The 8,144-nt window shown below is 40.2% G+C and overlaps 1 pseudogene; it reads left to right on the forward strand.

The window, feature by feature from the left end:
- Window positions 1–673: 673 nt before the first annotated feature.
- LOC145045650 (uncharacterized) lies at window positions 674–5,702 on the forward strand (annotated as a pseudogene).
- Window positions 5,703–8,144: the final 2,442 nt, after the last annotated feature.

Raw genomic sequence — 8,144 nt, forward strand, 5'->3', positions numbered from 1 at the left:
AACACTAAAGTTTAAAAAAGATAAAAATAAAATTAAAGTGTACACCATTAAACGAAAAGATGAAACAACTTTAATAAAAAGAACTTACTTAGTTGATCTTTCTGCTGTTATTCCCTTCTCTGTAAAAGACTTACCTGGACCCAAGAAACTTTGGGTTCCTAAATCTGCTTGAATTTGTAGGTTATCAGTGACGAGCAGTTTGATGATGAATGGTATATAGACAGTGGCTGATCGCGTCACATGACAGGAAGAAAGGAAGAATTTCCGGAGTTTCGGTCTCTTAAAAAGGGTGGATGTGTAAAGTATGGCAACAACTCTTATGGTACGATCAAAGGTTATGGAATGATAACCAATGGATATTTCACAATTCGAAAAGTGGCATATGTTGAAGGATTGCAGTACAACCACATAAGTGTATCTCAATTAGTTGTAGGAACAGGACTGAAAGTCTCCTTTGATGACGAAGGCTCAGAAAACATTGAAAAACAATCCAAAAGAGTCTTGTTAAAATCCAAACGAAAGGGTGAAATGTACCCCCTTAATATCAATCCAATTAAAGGGAAACCAACTATACGTCTGTTGTCCAAAGCTAATTCTGATGATAGCTGGTTGTGGCGCCGGCGATTATCACATCTAAACTTCAAAGACACTAATAAGTTAGTGCTTGGAGATCATGTTCGAGGCCTCCCTCTACTAAAATTTGACAAGGAACACCTATGTGCAGCCTGTGAGAAGGGCAAACAAAGTCGAAAGAGCCATCCTACACGTATCAACACCAAGATCATTGAAGCTCTTGAACTTCTGCATATTGATTTATGTGGACCTTCGACTATCGAAAGCATTGGTGATATTAAGTACCTACTTGTCATTGTCGATGACTTTTCTCATTTCACCTGGGTTTACTTTCATAAACAGAAATCAGAAGCTACTCCCAAGTTAAAGATGTTTATCAAGCAAGTGGAACTGTAGCTACGGAAAGTGGTGAGAAACATCAGAAGTGACAACGGACTAGAATTCAAGAATAAAGAGCTTGAAGACTTTCTGACCGATAAGGGAGTATCTCATAACTTCTCTGCTCCCTATACTCCACAACATAATGGAATCATTGAAAGATGGAACCGTTCCCTTTGTGAAGCAGCCATAACCATGTTGAGCTTCGCTTACCTCCCATTATACTATTGGGCAGATGCAGTTGCCACTGCTTGTTATACTCAGAACAGATCTTTACTCAACAAGCGATTCTCAATTACTCCGTATGAGATTCTGAACAACAGAAAAACCAACGTCAGATTCTTTCACGTGTTCGGTTCAAGGTGCTTCATTCTTAACTCTAAAGAGAACCGCAACAAGTTCGATGTTAAATCAGATGAGGGAATCTTTCTGGGCTATTCACTCACTTCAAAGGCTTATAGGGTTTTGAATAAACACTCCAAACGTATTGAAGAAACATATTACGTAACCATTGATGACCTCTACATAAAGAAAGCTCAAGCAAAAGAAAGTGCCACAAGGGAAATTTTTCCTAAATCAGGACAGGTCTCAATTCCCATTTCAAATTTGTTCAAAGAATATATGAGGTTATTTGATGAACGAGAAAAAGCTACACACTCCGAGGCGAATGCATCCGACAACAAAATCGACCATCTGAAAAAGATTATCAAAAATGTTGTGAAAGACATGGAAAAGGATCCTACAAACCAAGCTAATGATCAACCCTCCGAAAAACCTCCAAGTAACAACGCAGTATTCAAGGGGGAGATCTCATATGTGTCTCATCCAACCAAGCAAGAGAATCCAACTCCAACCGAGGGGGAGGATCCTGAACCTAACTAGGAAACCACTTCGTCATCTGAGGGTGAGAATGAAAATCCAAATGAGAAAGATGATCGATCAGAATCTGAAGTAGAGGTAAATGCAGAGTTGGATCCTACCTATGACCCTGACTACCCTTATCTAACTAAGTGGACTAAAGACCATCCCAAATCACAAATAATTGGAGAATCATCTGAACGAATTCTTATGCGTTCTCAATAGAAAGCGAAACAAACTGCATTATTCTCTCACGTAGAATTTTGCATGTGTAATTCGTTTGTCTCCAAAATCGAACCAAAGATGATCAATACTGCACTTGAGCATGTTGATTGGGTGCAGGAAATGAAAGATGAACTCTATGAGTTTGAACGCAATCGAGTTTGGAGACTAATACCCACTCCAAAGGACGTGTCTGTGGTAGGATTGAAGTGGTCCTTTAGGAACAAGATGGATAAAGAAGGCAATTTCATCAGGATTAAGGCTCGTCTGGTGGTAAAAGGATATTGTCAAGAAGAAGGAATAGACTATGAGGAGACCTTCGCCCCCGTAGCTAGATTAGAATCGGTTCGAATATTTCTAGCATATGCTGCTCATAAAAACATCGAAGTTTTTCAAATGGATGTGAAATGTGCATTCCTCGATGGAGAACTAGAAGAAACGGTGTATGTGGAACAACCACCTGGGTTCGTGAATGAGAAATACCCTGATCATTGCTATGTATTGGATAAAACTGTGTATGGACTAAAGCAAGCGCCAAGGGCCTGGTATGAAACATTAACTCGTTTTCTAAAAATGTCTAAGTTTAAGCAAGGTTCTGTTGACCCAACCTTCTTTCGCAAGAAAGAAGGTGAACATCTTATGATTGTTCAGATTTATGTCGATGATATCATCTTCGGCTCCACGAATCCTAGCTTAACAGCTGAATTCCGAAAGCTGATGGAGACTAAATTTGAAATGAGCGCAATGGGTCCTATTAACTTTTTTCTTGGATTGAATATTAGACAGGGACCAGAAGGAATTTTTATTAACCAGGAAGCTTACACGAAGAATCTATTAGAAAAATTTGGAATGAAGGGTGACTCAAAAGTGAAGGTTCCTATGGTGTTTGGCACTAAGCTAACATCATCTCTGGAAAAACCTGCAGTCGACGTAACTCTCTATCGACAGATGATTGGATCACTCATGTATCTAACTGCCAGTAGACCAGATATTATGTTCTCGGTTTTTTATTGTGCCAGGTTTCAAGCCAATCCAAGAGAACCTCACATGGTGGCAGTAAAGAATATTTTTCGCTATTTGAAGCGAACCTCCTCGCTCGGTCTCTGGTATCCAGCTAAGTCAAGTTTCTTTATTCAAACCTTTTCTGACACTGATCTGGGTGGATGCGGTTTGGACCAAAATAACACAACTGGTGGATGCCAATTTCTTAATCGCAAACTAGTTAGCTGGCAGTCAAGAAAGTAAACTTGCGTGTCTCTTTCAACAGTCGAAGCTGAGTATATTGCTGCTGCCTCATGCACCTCACAAGTAATATATATACAAATCCAGTTAAGAGACTATGGAATAAGTATGAAGAAGATACCTCTTTATTGTGACTCGGAAAGTGCTATACGAATATGTCACAATCCAGTGCAACACTCAAAGACCAAGCACATTGCACTAAGATATCATTTTATCAAGGACCATGTTGAAGAGGGGAAAGTAGACGTCCATTTCGTTCGATCATCTGATCAACTTGCTGATATATTCACTAAAGCCTTACCTGAAGCAAGCTTCAACAAAATTTTACAAGGTTTTGGAATGATGGAAGCAGAGTCGGTACCGAATCCCAATATCTCCCACTAAAAATTAGACAAGCGAAATAGAGCGACCGCTCGGTCTATTTTGGGTCCAGATTTTTCGGGAACTGAAATAAACCGAACGCTCGATCTATTTCTGCTCCAGATTTTTTGGGAACCGAAATGAAACGATTGCTCGGTCTATTTCGGCTACGGAATTTTAAGGAACAGAAATGAACCGAACGCTCGGCTTATTTCGCTTCATACTTGTAAGATAAGGTTTCGGTTGTATATTATGCTTATTTTTTTAACAATTTTTTTTGTCTAGTGCTACAATATTTTCTTTTTCTGTTTTTCTTACTTTTCAGAAAATTTCAAAAATCCAAAAACATATATTTTTTTGTTTTGTTTATTTTGTTTGTATGCATGGTTCGTTTCTTTCTGTCTATTGTCTAAGTATTGGGCATTTCATAACTACAAAAGTTGGTGTGAGGCATGTATGATTTTCTTATCTTGAACTAGTTACGCGTCCTTAAAAGCATGCTGCTACATGTAGACTAAAGCCTCATTGACTATAAGTGAAGCCGTAATAAATCGATTCTACCTATCGGTTCTTCCCAATCAGGCTGCTAAATTCACTTTCATCCTGAGCTACCTCTCTCCTCTCAAATGAGTAAGGAGAGTTCTGCTTTGTTAATCTTATTTAGCAGAGGTAATTTCAGTTCTTTAAACCCCTCTTATAAAAATTTCTCCATCACATATCCTTTCATAACTGTAACCCTTGAGACTCTTAGACATAACCACTGAGGTTTATGGTTTGTTGGGTCAATATTTTGGTTTATACTTTGCTTTTCTAGGAAATTGATTTGTTATGTAATATTATATAGATGTTTACGGCCCAATGGGTGTTTACGGCCGTAAACCCTGTTTACGGCCCATATTCTCATGTATATATATATATATATATATATATATATATATATATATATATATATATATATATGGGTGAGGGGTGTGAGGAAAAGAGTGATGAACACCAAGGAGCTTAAGTGTGTGTATTCGAAGGTGTTCTAGAGAGAGAAACTAGAGAGTGTGTGTTAGTGTGTGTGAATCTTGTATCCGGATCTTCATTCTAATCATATCATACAAGATTCATATTAATCTTCTTCTACTTCTCTTCTATTTGATCTAACATCATCCGTTTGAATGAGATTCCGCACCATCAAACGGATCTGATTGATACACAGGCATTTTTGGGGACTTATAATTGGTATCAGAGCTTGGTTGTATCAATCAATTTTTTCAGATCTGCAGCTTATTTTATCTGATTTTGAAAAGAGAGTAGCGTTTTTGGATAGATCTCGCAAAAATAAGGGGGGTTTCTTCTTCGCATTTTTCGTAAAAACGAGTTTTTGATCGAGTTTTGGAACAAAATATGTGAAAAAACGTTGTTTTTCGTCAAGAACAGCGATTTCTGGAGAGTTTACGGTGTTTGAAGGGTTTACTGGCCGGAGTTTACGGCCGGAAATCGGTGGCCGGAGTTTGCGGCCGGCTGTTTGCGGTCTCGGCTTGGAGAACGGCTAGGGAATTTCGCGGCAGAACGGCTTGGATCGCTGTTGAAGACGGCTCGGCTCTGCGCTTTAATAAAAAGGACGCGTAGCTTAGGGGGAGGCAGGGATCGAACACACGACCTTAGATTCATAAACACGACGCTTTACCAACTCCACCAACAACGACTTTGTCTCTTATCTCCGAAATTTTAAACTTAACCACTCCCAGTCGCATCCAACTTTCGAAATTTTGTCAATTTCAGCCCAAAAATCAATTTCTTTCCTTTTTAAATATCTTTTTCAACCAAAAATTTTAATTTTTTAAGTTTTTACTTTTATTTTTGACTTTTTACTTAAAATTTTGACTTTGACTTTAAAGTTTGACCTTTGACTTTAAACTTTGACTTTCTAATTTGACTTTTAAAATTTCAAATTTAGCTTTTCGGTTTGACTTTTAAGTTTGACTTTTCAATTTTGCCTTTTGAGTTTGACTTTTTAAATTTGACTTTTAAGGTTCACTTTTGAGGTTTACAGTCAAAGGGCATTTTCTTTTAAGTTCTAGTTTTGCTTTTAATAGTTTTTGAAGTTCACGAGGGAATTAGAATCATGAAAGAGAGTCGTCAGGAGATTTTAAGACAAAATTTAAACATGTTCGATTATATCCCTGGAGAAACCCTGGAAACTCAGTTGCAGTGATTTACTACACTCACTACTGAGATGAATATAGCTGGGATCGTCTTGACCAAATATGAGATACACAAAAAGGTGTTGAATGCACTTCTGAAATCGTGGGATATGGACGTGGCTGACATCAAGAAGACAAAAGATCTCAATCGTCTTAGTCTGGATGATATAATTGAAGAACTTAACGCTTTGAATTGTAGAAAAACAATGAGTTCCGCAAACCTTCCGGTCAATGAAGTGTCGTGTTCTCATTCATGTGAAGTGTCATGTCCTCAATCATGTCAAGATACGATTAAATTTCTTCGGGAACAAATTGATTTATATAAAAGAGAAGTTGAGGACCTGAGATATGAAGGATATCAACTCAGGAAAGGACAGATGTAACATCCTGAAATATCAACAGTAGAGTAGAAGGGCTAAAAGAGTAAATTGGGAAAGAGTGACTCGGCGAGTCCATGGGTGGACTCGGCGAGTAGAGTCGCGACTGGGTCGCGTGTTAAGTAGCCGACTCGACGAGTTAGTAAGATGGACTCGGCGAGTACGCGCTGAGTGGAGAAAACCCTAATTCTCGGGGTTGAGCCCTATATAAAGAACATAACAGCCCTCTCTCAGCCTCTTTATTCATCCTCAAGTCCAGAAACCCTTAGCCTTCGTGTGTGAGTGATCATATCTCATTTGGGAGCTTGAAGGAGGTGTTTGTTGAAGGAATTTTGGGAGTTTGTAGGCTTAGAGCAAGCGGCTTTGCTTGGATTCGAGTTTCATTGCAGTTGGGGCGTTCCTTGGAGGTAATATCTCGTTCTTGGGCTGTTGTTATGTTGTTTCTTCATTTTGGGGTTTGTGGGGAGCTTGTCTTTGGATGTAATTGGAGTCTAGAGGTTAGATCCGAGGTTGCTACCTCAGATCTGGAATGGAGAAGGATTAGAGAGCATAAAAGTCCCTGTGTTGGAGTGTTTTGTGGAGCCATCATGTCCCAAACCCTAGCCCAATGTGCAAAAGGCCTAGATCTCTTTGGATTCACGTAAAGTTTGCCACTTTACATGATGGATGAGTTGTAGGAGGCTATATCTATGTTTTGGATCAATTGCATGGTCTGGAATGCTTCTGTATGGGTTCAGACCGGTGGTACTCAGCGAGTCACATGGGTGTACTCGACGAGTTGCTTGAAGATGAGCTGGAACTCGGCGAGTTGGAAGAACAACTAGGCGATTTGGATGAAGATGGCCTGGAACTCGGCGAGTTGTATGAACAACTCGGCGAGTAGGTTGAAGATAGCCTTGGACTCGGCGAGTCTGTTCTTGGACTCGGCGAGTCTTGTCGAAGAGTCCCAATATTTTCTGGTCGAGTCGAGAATCGGTGAGTCAAGGGATGACTCGGTGAGTTGTGTGCGAGTGGACTCAGAGTTGTTGAACTCGACGAGTCTCGTGGTGACTCGGCCAGTGAGGTCGCGGATTGAGGGAAGTTCTAAGTATGGGGACTCGGCGAGTCATCGGGTTGACTCGGCGAGTAGAGTCAGTCAGGGGTTGACTTTGACCTTTTCTTTGACCAAGGGTTGACTAGTGGTTTCCAGGGGCATTGTGGTAATTGTTGATTATTGTTTTGAGTTCAGTGCATTGGTGGTTGTCCAGTGGTGGAGATAGTATCAGCGATCGGAGCAGCTTGGATTATCTGTTCAGTTGGCAGTTTCGAGGTGAGTTATCCTCACTATATCAACGGGGTTTAAGGAACCAAGGCCGACCCTTTATCGGATGGAAATCCGGGTAGTTGTCTGTTGTTATGATATTGCGGGATATGGGCCAGAAGGCATTATGTTATGGCCGGTAGGCATTATATGTTGTTGGCCGGAAGGCATTATATGTTGTGGGCCGGAAGGCATTGTGACGTGGACCGGAAGTTCATGGCCTGGAAAGGCGTATGTGCGTAATTAGTACGTTGGATGAGTCGTAGGGGGATGTTATGCTAGTGATCGGCTAGGCCGATATCTTGGTTAGGGTGATGATATGTTCTGTGATCTGTTTGACCGATTTGCTGACTGTGAATTGTTATATGATTATATGTTATGTGCACTCGGTTGCCTGGACTGGAGTTTGACCCGATATGCATGGCTATTCTATGTTCTGTTATGTTATGTATGCTATTATGTTATGGGCCGGAAGGCAATATGTTATGGGCCGGAAGGCAATATGTTATTGGCCGGAAGGCAATATGTTTTGGACCGGAAGGTCGTGGCCTGGAAGGGCGTATATGTGGTTGGTATTTTGGCGGTATCTCACTAAGCTTTCGGGCTTACAGTTGTGGTTTTATGTTTTCAGGTTCTTCAGGA

This window comes from Lactuca saligna, chromosome 5, assembly GCF_052625555.1.
Source record: "Lactuca saligna cultivar CGN05327 chromosome 5, ASM5262555v1, whole genome shotgun sequence".
NCBI classification, from domain to species: domain Eukaryota; kingdom Viridiplantae; phylum Streptophyta; class Magnoliopsida; order Asterales; family Asteraceae; genus Lactuca; species Lactuca saligna.